The sequence below is a fragment of the Salvelinus sp. IW2-2015 genome, linkage group LG15 (assembly GCF_002910315.2).
Source record: "Salvelinus sp. IW2-2015 linkage group LG15, ASM291031v2, whole genome shotgun sequence".
NCBI lineage: Eukaryota > Metazoa > Chordata > Actinopteri > Salmoniformes > Salmonidae > Salvelinus > Salvelinus sp. IW2-2015.
In genome coordinates, this window is record NC_036855.1 from 10,551,076 (window position 1) to 10,572,442 (window position 21,367).

Here is a 21,367-nt window from a genome sequence, read left to right on the forward strand (position 1 = left end):
TTGCAGCCTGGGAACATAATCTGTAAATACTGAGCACTGTATTGCTCAAACAGCTGACACACACACACACACACACACACACACACACACACACACACACACACACACACACACACACACACACACACACACACACACACACACACACACACACACACACACACACACGACAGCAATGCTAAGTCATCATTCTGGATTCTTTAGAATGTAGTCACCTTGTCTAGGCATGTCTTTTAATAACAGTGTTATACAGGTAACTGCCAAAGTAAAGGACACACCTATATCCATAGTAGGAAATGGGCCAAAATTCACCCAACTTATTGATGGACGCTTGTGGAAGACTACCTGAAACGTTTGACCCAAGTTAAACAATTTAAAGGCAATGCTGCCAAATACTAATTGAGTGTATGTAAACTTCTGACCTACTTGTAATGTGATGATAGAAATAAAAGCTGAAATAAATGATTCTCTCTACTATTATTCTGACATTTCACATTTTTAAAATAAAGTGGTGATCCTAACTGACCTAAAACAGGGAATTTTAACGAGGATTAAATCTCAGGAATTGTGAAAAACTGAGTTTAAATGTATTTGGCTAAGGTGTATGTAAACTTCTGACTTCAACTGTACATATGAATTTTTGTATACATATATATATATTTTTTTTTTACCTTTATTTAACTAGGCAAGTCAGTTAAGAACAAATTCTTATTTACAATGATGGCCTACCCCGGCCAAACCCTAACCCGGATGACGCTGGGCCAATTGTGTGCCCAGCGTGGGACTCCCAATCACGGCCGGTTGAGATACAGTCTGGAATCGAACCAGGGTCTGTAATGACATCTCAGGAATTGAGATGCAGTGCCTTAGACTTCTGCGCCACTCGGGAGCCTTTTATAGGTAAAACAGTATGTAAACATTATTGAAGTGACCAGTGTTCCATGTCTATGTACATAGGGCAGCAGCCTCTACGGTGCAGGGTTGAGTAACCAGGTGGTAGCCGGTGTCGTGGCAATTTCCTGTATTACCAAATGAGGAGAGTTACAAACCACACAACAGTCAGAGTTATACTTAAACTTCATCTTTAATTATATGAGCTTCACCATAGCCCTTTGACTCTTAGATCAATTCAGTGTCTATAATGAATTCTGAGAGTGCCTACAAATGAATACCAAGATCTTTTATAGCCAAGATACACCCTTCTCAACTTACATGACGAACCACAGATCTTAGGAACAGTTCACAAAGAAAGACTTTTACTTGAGAGAGGAGTATCCCATAGCCAGATAGCATTAGCTATAAATTATCGTTCAGTTTGGTCTCTAAGACGAGGTTCTAATCTCATTCCTGGTACTTCATAGTACCAAAACATTACCTCATCCAATGGCATACTGTATATCAATTGTCAACTCTAGATACTCCCATCTCAAGTACACCCCACTCCTGTACAAGCTCACTGAGGGGAGTGAGCCTCTAAGTCATATACTATCTCAAGATAAGTGCAACATCAGAGGGGACATACAATGGTTCCAGACACTGCCATACTCCTCCCCCCAATGGGAAAAGGAGAGAGTGATTGGCGTACAGACATTGTGGAGCCAAGAGATAATTGGTTCCCCCTTAATCACGCCATCCCTTCACATGGTTTAACAGATACATTCACATATGAAGACAATGTTCCATTCTGACCTCTCCCTTTCTGATATTCTGCATATTACCAGACACGTAAAAGACAAGCCTGACCTCTCCCCTCTCTGGGCCCCAAGTGACTTTTCCCTAGCTGAGAAGGGAAAAGTGCAACTGCCAACAGTATAGTCCAAAGGGAAACATTCTAATGACAAGTATCTCACATAAGCATATTATGCAAATAAAACATCTTATCTATGTTACCCAACTAATTCTGATTCATCCTCCACACCGGCTAGTGACAGTGACTAAGTTCAGGGCAGAGTACTGGGGAGAGGCCGGCTAGTGACGGCCTTGAGTTAGAAGCTGTTTTTCATTCTCTCTGTCCCAGCTTTGATGGACCTGTACTGACCTCGCATTCTGGATGATAGAGGGGCGAACAGGCCGTGGCTCAGGTGTTTTCCCAACATAGTATCCCACATTGATGAAACCAAGATGGCATAGCAGTCAGACGTCCTTTGTCCTCGTCTTGTCGTGTCCCGTGTATATATATATTTACATCTTTCTTTGCGTATCTTTTATATATTTTCTTTTCCAAAAACTCAACTTCAAAACACTCTCTTGCAACCCGCCTCACCAATTTAAAAAAAAAAGTATTATTTACCTCAAATCTGAAATCCACAATAGAAGCTAGCCAGAAGCTAACCAGAAGCTAGCCAGAAGCTAACCAGAAGCTAGCCAGAAGCTAGCCAGTTTACTGGCTAATGTTAGTATTCAGCTAACCATGGTTGATGGTCATCAGCCAGTTTTGTACAACGTGACTCAGACCAGAACATACCGGACCTATTTTTCTCTCCATATCCCCAGATTTCTACCGCAAGCTCTGGACATTTACATCTGGATCTCGCAGCTAGCTGCTATCCGTGTGACTATTGGCTTACGTCGATCCCAGAACAAACATCAATTATTCCGGAGCTAGCCAGCTGAAGAGTTCCATCAGCCACTCCTGGGCTACAATCACCTATCCGGACCCATTTTACTGCCGATGCGGAGCACCACCGGGCCTTCACGACTTAACTAGCGACGTTATCTGCACGAGGGAGTTATCCAACTGGCCCCTCCGTCGCGACGTTACCTGAACGCCCATCTGCGGCCCGCTAATCGTTAGCTGTCTTATCGGCTGCTATCTGAATAGGTCTATCGGACAATTTTTCCTGGGTCACTATAACTATATCTATTTTGCCAATTGGATTGATCCCCTCTACCACACGGAACCCCACTAATCTACCGACGGAAACGCACGAGGTGGCTAAAAACAGACCTCCATTCTATGCTGGCTTGCTACCGATGGCCCGGCTAGCTGTCTGAATCGCCGTTACCCCAACCAACCTCACTACTAACTGGACCCTTATGATCACTCGGCTAAGCATGCCTCTCCTTAATGTCAATATGCCTTGTCCATTGCTRTTCTGGTTAGTGTTTATTGGCTTATTTCACTGTAGAGCCTCTAGCCCTTCTCATTATACCTTATCCAGCCTTTCAGTTCCACCACCCACACATGCGATGACATCACCTGGTTTCAATTATGTTTCTAGAGACAATATCTCTCTCATCATCACTCAATACCTAGGTTTACCTCCACTGGATTCACATCGTAGCATACCTTTGTCTGTACATTATACCTTGAAGCTATTTTATCGCCCCCAGAAACCTCCTTTTACTCTCTGTTCCGGACGTTCTAGACGAACAATTCTCATAGCTTTAAGCCGTACCCTTATCCTACTCCTCTTCTGTTCCTCTGGTGATGTAGAGGTGAATCCAGGCACTGCAGTGCCTAGCTCCACTCCTATTCCCCAGGCGCTCTCTTTTGATGACTTCTGTAACCGTAATAGCCTTGGTTTCATGCATGTTAACATTAGAAGCCTCCTCCCTAAGTTTGTTTTATTCACTGCTTTAGCACACTCTGCCAACCCGGATGTTCTAGCCGTGTCTGAATCCTGGCTTAGGAAGACCACCAAAAATTCTGAAATCTCCATCCCTAACGACAACATTTTCAGACAAGATAGAACGGCCAAAGGGGGCGGTGTTGCAATCTACTGCAGAGATAGCCTGCAGAGTTCTGTCCTACTATCCAGGTCTGTATCCAAACAATTTAAACTTCTACTTTTAAAAATCCACCTCTCTATTAACAAGTCTCTCACCGTTGCCGCCTGCTATAGACCACCCTCTGCCCCCAGCTGTGCTCTGGACACCATATGTGAACTGATTGCCCCCCATCTATCTTCAGAGCTCGTGCTGCTAGGCGACCTAAACTGGAACATGCTTAACACCCCAGCCATCCTACAATCTAAGCTTGATGCCCTCAATCTCACTCAAATTATCAATGAACCTACCAGGTACCACCCCAAAGCCGTAATCACGGGCASCCTCATAGATATCATCCTAACTAACTTGCCCTCTAAATAGACCTCTGCTGTTTTCAACCAAGATCTCAGCGATCACTGCCTCATTGCCTGCATCCGTAATGGGTCAGCAGTCAAACGACCTCCACTCATCACTGTCAAACGCTCCCGGAAACACTTCAGCGAGCAAGCCTTTCTAATCGACCTGGCCGGGGTATCCTGGAAGGTTATTGACCTCATCCCGTCAGTAGAGGATGCCTGGTTATTTTTTTTAAATGCCTTCCTCACCATCTTAAATAAGCATGCCCCATTCAAGAAATTTAGAACCAGGAACAGATATAACCCTTGGTTCTCTCCAGACCTGACTGCCCTTAACCAACACAAAAACATCATATGGCGTTCTGCATTAGCATCGAACAGCCCCCGTGATATGCAACTTTTCAGGGAAGCTAGAAACCAATATACACAGGCAGTTAGAAAAGCCAAGGCTAGCTTTTTCAAGCAGAAATTTGCTTCCTGCAACACAAACTCAAAAAAGTTCTGGGACACTGTAAAGTSCATGGAGAATAAGAACACCTCCTCCCAGCTGCCCACTGTACTGAGGATAGGAAACACTGTCACCACCGATAAATCCACTATAATTGAGAATTTCAATAAGCATTTTTCTACGGCTACCCCTACCCCGGTCAACAGCACTGCACCCCCCACAGCAACTCGCACAAGCCTTCCCCATTTCTCCTTCTCCCAAATCCAGTCAGCTGATGTTCTGAAAGTGCTGCAAAATCTGGACCCCTACAAATCAGCCGGGCTAGACAATCTGGAACCTTTCTTTCTAAAATGATCTGCCGAAATTGTTGCAACCCCTATTACTAGCCTGTTCAACCTCTCTTTCATGGCCGTCTGAGATTCCCAAAGATTGGAAAGCAGCTGCGGTCATCCCCCTCTTCAAAGGGGGGGACACTCTTGACCCAAACTGCTACAGACCTATATCTATCCTACCCTGCCTTTCTAAGGTCTTCGAAAGCCAAGTCAACAAACAGATTACCAACCATTTCGAATCCCACCATACCTTCTCCGCTATGCAATCTAGTTTCAGAGCTGGTCATGGGTGCACCTCAGCCACGCTTAAGGGCCTAAACGATATCTTAACCGCCATCAATAAGAAACAATACTGTGCAGCCATATTCATTGACCTGGCCAAGGCTTTCGACTCTGTCAATCACCACATCCTCATCGGCAGACTCAATAGCCTTGGTTTCTCAAATGATTGCCTCGCCTGGTTCACCAACTACTTCTCTGATAGAGTGCAGTGTGTCAAATCGGAGAGCCTGTTGTCTGGGCCTCTGGCAGTCTCTATGGGGGTGCCACAGGGTTCAATTCTTGGACCGACTTCCTTCTCTGTATACATCAATGATGTCGCTCTTGCTGCTGGTGAGTCTCTGATCCACCTCTACGCAGACGACACCATTCTGTATACTTCTGGCCTTTCTTTGGACACCTTGTTAACAACCCTCCAGACGAGCTTCAATGCCACACAACTCTCCTTCCGTGGCCTCCAATTGCTCTTAAATACAAGTAAAACTAAATGCATGCTCTTCAACCGATCGCTGCCTGCACCTGCCCTCCCGTCCAACATCACTACTCTGGACGGTTCTGACTTAGAATATGTGGACAACTACAAATACCTAGGTGTCTGGTTAGACTGTAAATTCTCTCTTTTCTCTGTTTATATCAATGATGTCGCTCTTGCTGCTGGTGATTCTTTGATCCACCTCTACGCAGACGACACCATTCTGTATACATCTGGCCCTTCTTTGTACACTGTGCTAACAAACCTCCAAACGAGCTTCAACACCATACAACACTCCTTCCGTGGCCTCAAACTGCTTTTAAATGCTAGTAAAACTATGTGCATGCTCTTCAACCGATTGCTGCCCGCACCCGACTAGCATCACTACTCTGGACGGTTCTGACCTAGATTATGTGGACAACTACAAATACCTAGGTGTCTGGTTAGACTGTAAATTCTCTCTTTTCTCTGTTTATATCAATGATGTCGCTCTTGCTGCTGGTGATTCTTTGATCCACCTCTACGCAGACGACACCATTCTGTATACATCTGGCCCTTCTTTGTACACTGTGCTAACAAACCTCCAAACGAGCTTCAACACCATACAACACTCCTTCCGTGGCCTCAAACTGCTTTTAAATGCTAGTAAAACTATGTGCATGCTCTTCAACCGATTGCTGCCCGCACCCGACTAGCATCACTACTCTGGACGGTTCTGACCTAGATTATGTGGACAACTACAAATACCTAGGTGTCTGGTTAGACTGTAAACTCTCCTTCCAGACTCACATCAAACATCTCCAATCCAAAGTTAAATCTAGAATTGGCTTCCTATTTCGCAACAAAGCATCCTTCACTCATGCTGCCAAACATACCCTTGTAAAACTGACCATCCTACCGATCCTCGACTTTGGCGATGTCATTTACAAAATAGCCTCCAATACCCTACTAAAAAAATTGGAGTCTATCACAGTGCCATCCGTTTTGTCACCAAAGCCCCATATACTACCCACCACTGCGACCTGTACGCTCTCGTTGGCTGGCCCTCGCTTCATACTCGTCACCAAACCCACTGGCTCCAGGTCATCTACAAGACCCTGCTAGGTRAAGTCCCCCCTTATCTCASCTCGCTGGTCACCATAGCAGCACCCACAAGTAGCACGCGCTCCAGCAGGTATATCTCTCTGGTCACCCCCAAAACCAATTCTTCCTTTGGCCGCCTCTCCTTCCAGTTCTCTGCTGCCAATGACTGGAACGAACTACAAAAATCTCTGAAACTGGAAACACTTATCTCCCTCACTAGCTTTAAGCACCAGCTGTCAGAGCAGCTCACAGATTACTACACCTGTACACAGCCCATCTATAATTTAGCCCAAACAACTACCTCTCCCCCTACTGTATTTATTTATTTATTTAGCTCCTTTGCACCCAATTATTTCTATCTCTACTTTGCACATTCTTCCACTGCAAATCTACCATTCCAGTGTTTTTACTTGCTATATTGTATTTACTTCGCCACCATGGTCTTTTCTTTTTTTTGCCTTTACCTCCCTTATCTCACCTCATTTGCTCACATTGTATATAGACTTATTTTTCTACTGTATTATTGATTGTATGTTTGTTTTACTCCATGTGTAACTCTGTGTTGTTGTACGTGTCGAACTGCTTTCCTTTATCTTGGCCAGGTCTCAATTGTAAATGAGAACTTGTTCTCAACTTGCCTACCTGGTTAAATAAAGGTGAAATAAATAAAAAAATAAATTAAAAAGGGAAACACTGACTTAGTGGATATGACCCAGACCACTGGGGAAGGCAAGGGTTCCGTCCGGGTGCAAATGGTTGTGGGAAAATGGGATTTAGCCAAAACAGTTCCACTGTTGGTTCAACAACAGCCCCCAACTCAACAATCGGTTTCACATTCCCATGGATGCATGCCTGACTGTCAGGTTTAATCATAACAATAGATTAATGAGCTGAGAAGATGTTCACAACCTCAATGTCTTAATGTTATATTTTGGCTTCTTTGCCCAACTTTGGACAGAACATTTCCAATATGAAGCAATTAAAAGATGGTGTGGCATATATTCCAGCAAGAGCGTAAATATTTGTATCAAATAAATTAGACTGAAAAATTGCACTGATTTCTTAAAAAATTACATTTTGCTAATAGGCCTAACTCATAATTACATGCCACTCAATGTTGGCTATTAGAATCAATGAAAGATCACTAGCCTAGGGACTCAAACATACACCAACCCGACTATTATACTGTACAATATGGTTTCTAGAAATGTCATTGCGAAGATGGGCACAATAGAATAAATATCTTCATAAATATCTTCATAATTTTTTTCTTAAAAAAAAACATTTTTAACACAAAATAGCCTACTCTCTGTTGAAAATAAGTGAACCCTAAATGAGATGACTTTTTTATGCTTACCTTGTCCTATAATCAATGGACCTTTTGTGCAGTGTAGTTGTTCATTCTTAACAATAGGAAAAGTTCAAAAAAGTTTATGGACAAAACATTTGGATCGACTGCCTCCCGACTTTAGTAGGCTACTAAACTAGCTACTTCTTTCTTCCAACTATTTGGGAGAAAAAGTGATCTGATTTCGCGTGTAGCCTAGTCCAATAATTATTCAGCCCCGCAAGCAGTGTGCCCAGGTACACTACAGCAGCCTCTGTCCTCTGGTTTCCACCAATCGGTTTCCATTTTCACGCATACAAGGTACGCTTGTGTTTGGGTGGGGACTAACCGGACTAACCGGTACAGGGACTACTCTTAAAGTGGCACTCCAGTCTCCTTTTCACCTTATTTCTGACCTTATTTACTTTAAAAAGGCACAACTCAATAGGTGACCGGGGGGCGCTTTTCTTTGTTCTCCTCTGTTGCTCCTTTATTGTTTCTGCAAGCAATGCTGAAGAGAACAACGACATAAACAGCAAGGGGGAGACCAATGACATCACATCAGACCAGCAACTCCTTGAATGGCCTACTGCTTGACGTCTAAAAAACACAATTATGATCAAAACATTTTGTGTGTAAATTAGTGTATTTATACTTATGATATTGTTTTCAGCAGGAAAAGTATAAAAATAGCTGGAATGCCTCAGTCAGTCCCACAAGAGGACTCCACTTTGTTTTACTTCTTAATGTTATTGTTACTCTAAATTCAATGAATTGGCTAATCACATGTCGATACAGATACAGCAATAAATCATCCTGACTACCACCAAAAAGTAACACAGTAGCACCACCTAGTGGATAATAAGAGAATTTGACCTGCGTTGTTCCAGAGACGTGTAGCCTACAACAATTCCTAAAATCTCTTGTGTTTTTGAGCAGGCACCAGTGAATTTCACAAAGTATGTACAAAACATGTTATTAAAGTTGATATGGGCACACATTATTAATAACAAAATCAAATTTTATTGGTCACATACACATGGTTAGCAGATGGTAATGCGAGTGTAGCAAAATGCTTGTGCTTCTAGTTCCAACAGTGCAGTAATATCTAACAAGTAATCTAACAATTCCCCAAAAACTACCTAATACACACAAATCTAACAAGTAATCTAAAAATTCCCTAACAACTACCTAATACACGCAAATCTAAAGGGGTGAATGAGAATATGTACATATAAGTATATGGATAAGCGATGGCCGAGCGGCATAGGCAAGGTGCAGTAGATGGTATAAAATACAGTATATACATGTGACATGAGTAATGCAAGATATGTAAACATTATTAAAGTGGCATTATTTAAAGTTACTAGTGATCCATTTATTAAAGTGTCCAGTGATTGGGTCTCAGTGTAGGCAGCAGCCTCTCTGAGTTAGTGATGGCTATTTAACAGTCTGATGGCCTTGAGATAGAGGCTGTTTTTCAATCTCCCGGTCCCAGCTTTGATGCACCTGTACTGACCTCACCTTCTGGATGATAGCGGGGTGAACAGGCAGTGGCTCGGGTGGTTGTTGTCCTTGAGGATCTGTTTGGCCTTCCTGTGACATCGAGTGCTGTAGGTGTCATGGAGGGCAGGTAGTTTGCCCCCGGTGATGAGTTGTGTAGACCGCACCACCCTCTGGAGAGCCTTGCGGTTGAGGTCGGTGCAGTTTCCGTACCAGGCTGTGATACAGCCTGACAGGACACTCTCGATTGTGCATCTGTAAAGTTTGTCAGCGTTTTGGGTGACAGGCCAAATTTCTTCAGCCTCCTGAGGTTGAAGAGGCGCTGTTGCGCCTTCTTCACCTAACTGTCTGTGTGGGTGGACCATTTCAGTTTGTCTGTGATGTGTATGCCCAGGAACTTAAAACTTTCCATCTTCTCCACTGCTGTCCCTTCGATGTGGATAGGGGGGGTGCTCCCTCTGCTGACACAATTCAATATAAAATTACAAACTGGTAATTTTTTGTAAAAATATTCATTTGCAATATAAGATTAAAATAATGTATAATATCGTGCATAATTTATGCACTGCATTTGAATCCTTTTCATACACATTTCTCATGACTATCAAGTGATACCTACAAATTCATAACCAGAAAATGGAAAGGAATCACTGACAAACAATCCATTTTCAGTGCATTTAATTGTTGCTTGAAATTTACTATAATTCCATAGTGTTTATTACATGTTTTGACATACAGGCCACCAAACAAATAGGAATTCCTATAGGGCAAGGAAAGGACATCTGGAGGCACCCGAATCAGTATTAGAAAGTCAATCCGAAGTAAAAGTGAGAAATACCAAGGAAAGACACATGCTCCATTATGGTTCTCAAGATAAACCCTCTACAATAAACCACAGGGGTGTGGTCAACTCAAGAGGCAGGCATCCTGTAAAGTTGCACTGTTGGACAAAGACAAAGCTAGTGAGAGTTCACCCTCTCCCCTGTGTCAATGGCAGAAGGCACAGTTAGGTTAACAATATTAGAGTGGCATATCTCTATACTCGCATGGCTTGATTCAGCCACTATAATTACACAAAATAAATCTGGTTTATTTTTCATAATGAACACTGCATCACAATGTAATTCACAATCAATCATATTTATGAAACAGCCTAAAATGAAATGTCACCATTTGGTGGATTGATTTCAATGTCACTTAATATGTAAAGGTTATAAAACATTTCCTTTCCAACACATTTTTTAGAACACTTTAAAAGACTCACTTATTTGAAGCTTGAAACTTTGCAATCTTTTAAAACAAATCATCCCGACTTGACAGTTTACTCTTGCCGCTGCTTTGACTATACAAATATTAGTCTCCTGTGATATGACTGTTTCCGCAAGAGATTTGGTTTTGACTTCCTAAATGATGATTAGGTGAGATGACATTTGTATGATTACATCAATAATAAGGCATCTTTTATAAAATACAATCACGTTGATGTACCAATGGAATTAGATCTTGGCATTCATCTTGGTGTACATCTCATCATTAAGGCAGTGAAGTTCACTAGAAATAGTCGTATTTTGTCCTGGCAGTCATTTTCCTTGACCTCTTGGACAGTGCCCTCAGGAAATCTGCCTTGTAGGGGGCTGCGAACACAGCTGCCTACAGTGGAAGACATTCAAGTAAAGTCAGTTCAAAAAGGCAGACTTGTCATAGATCTAACTGTCACGTTCTGACCATAGTTCTTGTGTGTTGTGCTTGTTTTAGTGTTGGTCGGGACGTGAGCTGGGTGGGCATTCTATGTTGTGTGTCTAGTTTGTCTGTTTCTGTGTTCGGCCTAATATGGTTCTCAATCAGAGGCAGCTGTCAATCGTTGTCCCTGATTGAGAATCATATATAGGTGGCTTGTTTTGTGTTGGGATTTTGTGGGTGGTTGTTTCCTGTCTCTGTGTTTTCTCTGCACCAGATAGGAATGTATCGGAGAGCCACATTTGTTATTTTGTAATTGTTGTAAGTGTTCACAGTTTCGTTTAATATTAAAATCATGTTGAACACGAGCTACGCTGCGTCTTGGTCCGATCCCTGCTACACCTCCTCTTCTAGTGAAGAGAGGGAAGGCTGCCGTTACACTAACAGTCAACTTTGTTTGATTAAGAGACGGTGAGATCACTTGAATGATGGCCACCACTAGCACAGCTAATTACCAAGTGATTTCAAATTGGCTAAACTATAACAGTTTCGGATAATGTGATAAACTGTCAATGGAGACGCAGTGTAATTAAAGCCGTAACCTAAAGCAATCATGCTATGGTGAGGCGCTTACCTTGAAGAGCTTTTGCACTAGCCACACATGGTACTTCTTCAGGGCCAGCTCACAAGCTTTGGTGCAATTGATCCGGATGAGGTTGGGGTTGTTGTCGTCCCTTCTCCCCATCCACCAGACTCTGCAGCAGGACCTGGATAAACCAGAGACCCCTGGTCAATAAAGAACGAGAAAAAATACAAATCACATATCAGACAGCGGGTACAGCTGTATACAGACTCAACGGTAACACTTAAAGCCTTCCGGTAGATTGGTTTATTACCTGTTAAAAGCAGGTATGAGGCTTTATAATGTCTTATAATAAGGACTATATAAATATTCCTCTATTGAAATTAACTGAATTGAAATGTCTGGTACTTAATCAAGCTCTTATTAGATGCTAACGAGATGTTATAAGAGGTTTGTATGCTCATGACAAGTCTTATAATGCATTATAACAGCATCCTAAAGCTTTACAGACTCAAGCTCCAAAAATAAAACATTTGTCTGACCTCATCAGCCACATTAGTGCCAGGGTGGCTCCCACTTTGGGCCAGCCTGCTCCATACAGCTCATTCTCTACCTCCAGGATTTGTTGGCGGGTCTTGAACCTGCTGGGTTGCTGTCATAAACCACCTTGATTTTCTAAAACAGGGATAGTTCAGTAATAAAGTTGTTTGTTTCTTTATGGTTCCAAGTTTACCCGTTTGCACTTTAACCATATGAAAAAGTTGATGTAGGCTACTTACTGTGATGCTCCCTGCAATGTCAGATTTAACTCGAGCTAATAGAGCCAAGGCAGTCTGTAGAGATTAAAAATACCATGTTTGCCCATACCGGAAAAGTAACATCCTGCACAATTTAGATGTCAGCTTTGTCTACATTCCCAAGAGCTAAGAGAAAGGGGTTAGGAAGAAAGAGAGAGGGGTTAGGAAGAAAGAAATACAGAGAGGTTAGGGAGAAAGAGAGAAAGTACAGGAGAGAGGGGTAATGGAGATTTTTTTTATTTTTATATGTTGGGCAAAACTTTCCCCCTGTAGTGTGGTGGTATTGGTCCTGTTTGAGATCTCTCCAAGGTACAAAGAGACAGATGATTTTATGGATATACACTGAGTGTACAAGACATTAGGAATACCTACTCTTTCCATGACAGACTGACCAGGTGAAAGCTTCTAATCTACTCTCACATAGCTAAGAAAATTAGGCCCATCATTGGCCCTAGGCCTCTGCAAGAGGAAAAGGAAATACACAGTGTAAAAAAAAAAATTAGGAACACCTTCCTAATTTTGAGTTGCACCCCCTTTTGCCCTCAGAATAGCCTCAATTCATCAGGATATGGACTACAAGGTGTCGAAAGCATTCCACAGGCCCATGTTGACTCCAATGCTTCCCACAGTTGTTTCAAGTTGGTTGGATGTCCTTTGGGTGGTGGACCATTCTTGATACACACGGGAAACTGATGTGTGAAAAACCCAGCAGCGTTGCAGTTCTTGACACACTCAAACCGGTGAGCCTGGCACCTACTACCATACCCTGCTCAAAGGCACTTAAATCTTTTGTCGTGCCCATTCACAATCCATGTCTCAATTTTCTAAAAACTTACAAATGCTTCTTTAACCTTTCACCTCCCCTTCATGTACACTGATTGAAGTGGATTTAACGAGTGACATCAATAATGGATCAAAGCTTTCGTCTGGTCAGTCTGTCATGGAAAGAGCAGGTGTTCCTAATGTTTTGTACACTCAGTGTATATCCATAACATCATCGGTCTATTTGTACATTGGAGAGATCTCAAAGAGGACCAATACCACCACACTACAGGGGGAAAGTTTTGCACAGTTTTCTTCATAGCAAGGTGTAGACTAATTATTGTATGGTAACCTATCTAAACACATTCGGTTTAAAGACTTCCAATGACCCAACAATTTGTAAGAATCTATTCTTTGCTTAGCCTTTTCTAATAGGAGAATTTGGCCAAGCAACTGCAATTTCCAACAGGCCATTTACATAGTGCATTCGGAAAGTTACAGCCTCATTCTAAAAATGGATTAAATTAAAAAAACAAACGTTCCTCAATCTACACACAATACTCCATAATGACAAAGCGAAAACCGGTTTGGAATTTCTTAAAAATATACAGAAAGGGCCTCCCGGGTGGCGCAGTGGTCTAGAGCACTGCATCGCAGCGCTAGCTGTGCCACCAGAGATTCTGGATTCGCGCCCAGGCTCTGTCGCAGCCGGCCGCGACCGGGAGGTCCGTGGGGCGACGCACAATTGGCCTAGCGTCGTCCGAGTTAGGGAGGGTTTGGCCGGTAGGGATATCCTTGTCCCATCGCGCACCAGCGACTCCTGTGGCGGGCCGGGTGCGCGCTAACCAAGGTTGCCAGGTGCACGGTGTTTCCCCCGACACATTTGGTGCGGCTGACTTCCGGGTTGGATGCGCGCTGTGTTAAGAAGCAGTGCGGCTTGGTTGGGTTGTGTTTCGGAGGACGCATTTTTATTTTTTAAATGTTTACCCCAATTTTCGTGGTATCCAATTGTTAGTAATTACTATCTTGTCTCATCGCTACAACTCCCGTACGGGCTCGGTAGAGGCCTTCGACCTTCGTCTCTACCGAGCCCGTACGGGAGTTGTAGCGATGAGACAAGATAGTAATTACTAACAATTGGATACCACGAAAAGTGGGGTAAACATTTAAAAAATAAAAAATAAACAGAAATACCTTATTTACATAAGTATCCAGACTCAAATTGAGCTCAGATGCATCCTGTTTCCATTGACCATCCTTGAGATGTTTCTACACCTGTGGTAAATTAAATTGATTGGACATGATTTGGAAAGGCACACACCTGTCTATATAAGGTCCCACAGTTGACAGTGCATGTCAGAGCAAAAACCAAGCCATGAGGTCAAAGGAATTGTCCGTAGAGCCCTGAGACAGGATTGTGTCGAGGCACAGATCTGGGAAAGGTTGGAAAAAAATTCCACAGCATTGAAGATCCCAAAGAACACAGTGGCCTCCATCATTCTTAAATGGAAGAAGTTTGGAACCCCCAACACTCTTCCTAGAGCTGGCCCCCCGGCCAACTGAGCAATCGGGGAGAAGGGCCTTGGTCAGGGAGGTGAATCATAACGAATATGGAAATATAGAACTGGTGGAAAAACGAAGATTAGATTTTAGGCCTATCCTCCAAGAGCTTTTTCATAACACTAACCTTGGATGCATGCAAAATATTCAGAGAAAAGCACGTAACCTACTGACAAATTGATGGCCAACCACAATCTAATTATTCTGTCATCATCCATGATGGGCTGTAGCAAATGGTGTGATACTTTGTAGCAATAAATGCAATAGAGTAACAGGCAATAGATTGTTGCAACAAAGTAGAGAGGAATGTGGGTGGTGGTCTTTGCATAGGCTGTGGCTAGCCCAATATTGGCCTAAAGGAGCCTAACGTTACTCCTTAGCACAAGGACCTTACATGTTCTGTTTAAAGGGCGAATTGGCTCTGGAAGCCAAAATACTCCATATAAACGTATAGTTCTAGAAGACATAAATCCCTCTACTTTCATATGACATCAAAATAATTTTAACAAATGCAAAACACACACACTGTACAATATTTTAACCGGTTTAAACACAGCCAACAGCATTTTTCAGTGACAACACCTTTGTGGCGTCTGTCTTCCGTTTACACACAGGTGTTTGGATACTCAGATACTAATTAACACAGGTATTCCACCCAGTCTTCGGTAAACAAGCACTGTAACATTAATATATGGCGGTGTGGTAACCCTAACCGTATAAAGCTGTGTATCTATTCAACCTTTTTATTTTGTATTATTATTTATCGCCGATATTAAAGACACGGTCCTTAGGCTTCCAAAACAGTACCGCAAGTGATGTGTGTTAATGTTTAATCAACGTGTGTTAAAACCTCTCTAGGGTATGTGGGACGTTAGCGTCCCACCTCATCAACAGCCAGTGATACTGCAGGGCGCCAAATTCAAAACAACAGAAATCCCATAATTTAAATTCCTCAAACATACAAGTATTTTACACCATTTTAAAGCTACACTTGTTGTAAATCCAGGCAAAGTGTCCGATTTCAAAAAGGTTTTACGACGGAAGCACACCAAACGATTATGTATGGTATGAGCCAAGTCACAGAAAAAGACAGCTAAAGAAGCTAAAGAAAGCATTAACAAAAAGCAGAAATAGAGATAAAATTAATCACTAACCTTTGATAATCTTCATCAGATTTTTTATTTTTTTATTTTTTTATTTAACCTTTATTTAACCAGGTAGGCAAATTGAGAACACGTTCTCATTTACAATTGCGACCTGGCCAAGATAAAGCAAAGCAGTTCGACACATACAACAACACATAGTTACACATGGAGTAAAACAAACATTTGGTCAATAATACAGTGAAAAAAATAAGTCTATATACAATGTGAGCAAGTGAGGTGAGATAAGGGAGGTGAAGGCAAACAAATATATGTATAAATAAATAAAAATATAAAAAGGCCATGGAGGCGAAGTGAATACAACACAGCAAGTAAAATAAAAAATAAAAACACTGGAATGGTTGGTTTGCMGTGGAAGAAAGCGCAAAGTAGAGACAGAAATAATGGGGTGCAAAGGAGCAAAATAAATAAATAAATAAATACAGTAGGTAAAGAGGTAGTTGTTTGGGCTAAATTATAGATGGGCTATGTACAGGTGCAGTAATATATGAGCTGCTCTGACAGCTGGTGCTTAAAGCTAGTGAGGGAGATAAGTGTTTCCAGTTTCAGAGATTTTTGTAGTTCGTTCCAGTCATTGGCAGCAGAGAACTGGAAGGAGAGGCGTCCAAAGGAAGAATTGGTTTTGGGGGTGACTAGAGAGATATACCTGCTGGAGCGCGTGCTACAGGTAGGTGCTGCTATGGATTGACTCAGCTGAGCTGAGATTAACGGGAGGGCTGAGCTTTTACCTAGCAGGGTCTTGTAGATGACCTGGAACACGAGTGGTTTGGCGGACGAGTATGAAGCGAGGCCATGCCAACGAGATGTGTACAGGTGCAGTGGTGGGTAGTATTGGGGTGCTTTGGTGACACAAACGGGATGGCTCACTGGGTGAAAGACTGCATCCAATTTTATTGAGTGGGTGCTTGTTGGTCGAGCGCTAAGTTTTTGTAAATGACATCACCGAAGTCGAGGATTTGGTAGGATGGTCAGTTTACAAGGGTATGTTTGGCAGCATGAGTAAAGAGATGCTTTGTTGCGAATAGGAGCACAATTCTAGATTTGACTTTGGATTGGAGATGTTTGATGTGAGTCTGGAAGGAGAGTTTAAGTCGTAACCAGACACACTAGGTATTTGTAGTTGTCCACATATTCTAGAGTCAGAGCGTCCAGAGTGAGTGATGTTGGACAGGCGGGCAGGTGCAGGCAGCGATCGGTTGAAGAGCATGCATTTAGTTTTACTTGTATTTAAGAGCAATTGGAGGCCACGGAAGGAAGATTGTATGGCATTGAAGCTCGCCTGGAGGGTTGTTAACACAGTGTCAAAAGAAGGGCCAGAAGTATACAGATAGTGTCGTCTGCGTAGAGGTGGATCAGAGAATCACCACAGCAAGAGCGACATCATTGATGTATACAGAGAAGAGAGTCGGTCCAAGAATTGAACCCTGTGGCACCCCCATAGAGACTGCCAGAGGCCGGACAACAGACCTCCCCGATTTGACACACTGAACTCGATCAGAGAAGTAGTTGGTGAACCAGGCGAGGCAATCATTAGAGAAACCAAGCTGTCGAGTCTGCCGATGAGGATGTGGTGATTGACAGACGTCAAAAGCCTTGGCCAGGTCAATGAATACGGCTGCACAGTATTGTTTCCTATCGATGGCGGTTAAGATATCGTTTATGCCCTTGAGCGTGGCTGAGGTGCACCCATGACCAGCTCTGAACCAGATTGCATGCGGAGAAGGTATGGTGGATTCGAAATGGTCGGTAATCTGTTTGTTGACTTGGCTTTGGAAGACCTTAGAAAGGCAGGGTAGAGATAGATATAGGTTGTAGCTGTTTAGGGTCAAGAGTGTCCCCCCCCTTTGAAGAGGGGGATAACCGCAGCTGCTTTCCAATCTTTGGGAATCTCAGACGACACGAAAGAGAGGTTGAAGAGGCTAGTAATAGGGGGTGGCCACAATTCAGCAAGATAGTTTTAGAAAGAAAGGGTCCAGAATTATCTAGCACGGCTGATTTGTAAGGGTCCAGATTTTGCAGCTCTTTTAGAACATCCAGCAGACTGTATTTGGGAGAAAGGAATGGGGAGGGCTTGGGCGAGTAGCAGAGGGGAGGGCAGTGCTGTTGTCCGGGTAGGGGTAGCCATGTGGAAAGCATGGCCAGCCGTAGAAAATTGCTTATTGAAATTCTCAATTATAGTGGATTTGTCGGTGGTGACAGTGTTTTCTCTATCTTCAGAGCGGTGTAAGGGGGAAGCTGTGGAGGGGTTTCTTACTTCTCCATGGACTTTACGGTGTCCAGAACTTTTTTGAATTTGTGTTGCAGGAAGCAAATTTCTGCTTGAAAAAAGCTAGCCTTGGCTGTTCTAACTGCCTGTTGTATATTGGTTTCTGGCTTCCCTGAAAAGTTGCATATCACGGGGCGCTGTTCGATGCTAATGCAGAAACGCCATAGGATGTTTTTCTGTTGGTTTAAGGGCAGTCAGGTCAGGAGAGAACACAGGCTATATCTGTTCCTGGTTCTAAATTTCTTGAATGGGGCATGCTTATTCAAGATGGTGAGGAAGGCATTTAAAAAAAATGTCCAGGCATCCTCTACTGGACGGGATGAAGTATCAATATCCAGATCCAGGATACCCGGCGGCCAGGTCGATTAGAAAGGCGTGCTCGCTGAAGTGTTTCAGGGAGCGTTTGAAGAGATGAGGAGTGGAGAGGTCGTTTGACCGCTGACCATTACGGATGCAGGCAATGAGGGCAGTGATCGCTGAGATCTTGGTTGAAAACAGCAGAGGTGTATTTTGGAGGGCAAGTTTTTTGTTAGGATGTAATCTTCATGATGGTAGACCCGTGTTTTTACGGAATTTGGGTGTGGTACCTGCGTAGGTTATCATGATAATTTGTGTGAGATTGGTTAGAACGGCATCAAGCTTAGATTGTAGGGTGGCTGGGGTGTTGAGCATGTTCAAATTTAGGTCGCCTAGCAGCACGAGCTCTGAAGATAGATGGGGGGCAATCAGTTCACATATAGTGTCCAGAGCACAGCTGGGGGCAGAGGGTGGTCTATAGCAGGCGGCAACGGTGAGAGACTTGTTTTTAGAGAGGTGGATTTTTAAAAGTAGAAGTTCAAATTGTTTGGGAACAGACCTGGATAGTAAAACAGAACTCTGCAGGCAATCTTTGCAGTAGATTGCAACACCGCCCCCTTTGGCCGTTCTATCTTGTCTGAAAATCTTGTAATTGGGGATGAAAATGTGACCATTTGAAATAGCACATTTAGCACATTTGGCCTATGAGATGACACTCATAGGACTTCATGTTACACAATACATGTATTTTATGTTCGGTAAAGTTAATATTTATATCCAAAACTCTGAGTTTAGGCAAGACGCTACTGTATCACTTGGCAAAAAGCCTGAGAAAATACATAGCGCCACATTAAAATGAATGACTATGAAAATTACTATAAAATCTAACTTTCATTAAATCACACATGAACGATATCAAATTAAAGTTACACTGGTTGTGAATCCAGCCAACATGTCAGAATTCAAATAGGCTTTTCAGCGAAAGCATACGATGCTATTATCTGAGCATAGCACCATTGTAAACAAAAGAGAGAAAACATTTCAACCCTGCAGGAGCGACATAAAACGCAGAATAAAAATATAGTTCATGCCTTACCTTTGACGAGCTTCTGTTGTTGGCACTCCAATATGTTCCATAAACATCACAAATGGTCCATTTGTTCGATTAATTCCGTCGATATATGTCCAAAATGTCCATTTATTTGGCGCGTTTGATCCAGAAAAACACAGGTTCCAACTTGCTCAAACGTGACGACAAAATATCTCAAAGGTTACCTGTAAACTTTGCCAAAAAATGTCAAACTACTTATGTAATACAACTTTAGGTATTTTTTAACGTTAATAATCGATAAAATTGAAGACGGGGTGATATGTGTTCAATACAGGATTAAAACGATATGTAGAGTGCCTCGACTTCAAGATGGCCGTATTTCTTCATTACACAAAGGAATAACCTCAACCTATTTCTCACGACTGTTGACATCCAGTGGAAGCCGTAGTAACTGCAAGCAAGTTGCTTAGAAATCTGGTTTCCCAATGAAACCTCATTGAAAAGACAGTGACCTCAAAAAAAATAAATCTGAATGGTTTGTCCTCTGGGTTTCGCCTGCTAAATAAGTTCTGTTATACTCACAGACATGATTCAAACAGTTTTAGAAACTTCAGAGTGTTTTATATCCAAATCTACTAGTAATATGCATATCTTATCTCCTGGCGATGAGTAACTGGCAGTTGAATTTGGGTATGTTTTTCATCCAAACGTGAAAATGCTGCCCCCTACCCTAGAGAAGTTTTAACCAACTGCCGCGTGGCTCTTAACAAAACTCGCCCTACAGAAGACGCCTTCGACAAATGACTCTTATGTGTAATATAAGGGAACGGAGTCATGATCAATGGCTAGAATATAGCAAGCTAAAATCTGAGTTTGCAAACTACTTACCAAATAATGGCAGAAGATATGACACCGACTCCAAGAATGATCTAGTTTCCACTTGTTTATCGGCTGGAAGCTGTTTAAATGGGTGCTCCATAACAACAGCCATGGTCGGCTACACAAACACTCTGACAGTGATTCGTAAAACCCGGAACTGTCACCGGCGTGAGCTCTTGAGCATCTCCCACCAATGGTCTGAAAACTGTCTGGAAGCACCGCAGCTGACCAGGGGTGCGTTCAGTATGACAGAACGGTGGGCAACGTTGAATTCAACAGACACGGTAGGGCTATTAATTCTGCCAATTATGTTGCAAAACGTTTCTTAAACGGAAGCAAATGAAACAGGGAGGGATCTACCTGAATTTGTTTTACATAATCTGTCGTTTTGCTCTGTTTGGTTCTTAAATAGTAAACGGTTTTCCTTAATTAATTCACCCCAGCTGATGACGTTGCGATTACAGTATGGTGTGCTGCACTAGTTTTGCTATTTCAAATGGTCACAACGATATTGTTCAGGCCACAGCTTGCCACACACACAAAACGGGAGCAAACGTATTTAAAAAAAACAAAACTTTATTTAATTAGGCAAGAACACATTCTTATTTACAATGACGGCCTACGGGGAACAGTGGGTCACTGCCTTGATTTGATTTGTTCAGGTGCAGAATTACATATTTTTACCTTGTTAGCTTGGGGATTTGATCCAGCAACCTTTCAGTTACTTGCCCAATGCTCTAACCGCTAGGCTAGCTGCCTGGGGTGTATTCATTAGTCGGATTCCGTTGCAAAAGGTTTTGTCTGTTACACCACATGCTGAA

At 42.6% G+C, this 21,367-nt stretch overlaps 1 protein-coding gene and 1 pseudogene across 2 annotated transcripts in view; both read right to left on the reverse strand.

The window, feature by feature from the left end:
* LOC111974837 (transient receptor potential cation channel subfamily V member 4) overlaps positions 1–8,444 on the reverse strand; it is a 28,844-nt gene extending 20,400 nt beyond the window's left edge. The window contains exon 1 of one of the 2 annotated variants that reach the window (XM_024002866.2): positions 8,039–8,444. The gene's annotated coding sequence lies outside the window, so the exon portion shown is untranslated. The remainder of the gene's footprint in view (positions 1–8,038) is intronic. The other variant, XM_024002867.2, reaches the window with a different exon arrangement.
* A 2,306-nt stretch (positions 8,445–10,750) lies between these two features.
* Positions 10,751–20,658, reverse strand: LOC111973968 (glycolipid transfer protein-like; annotated as a pseudogene).
* Positions 20,659–21,367: the final 709 nt, after the last annotated feature.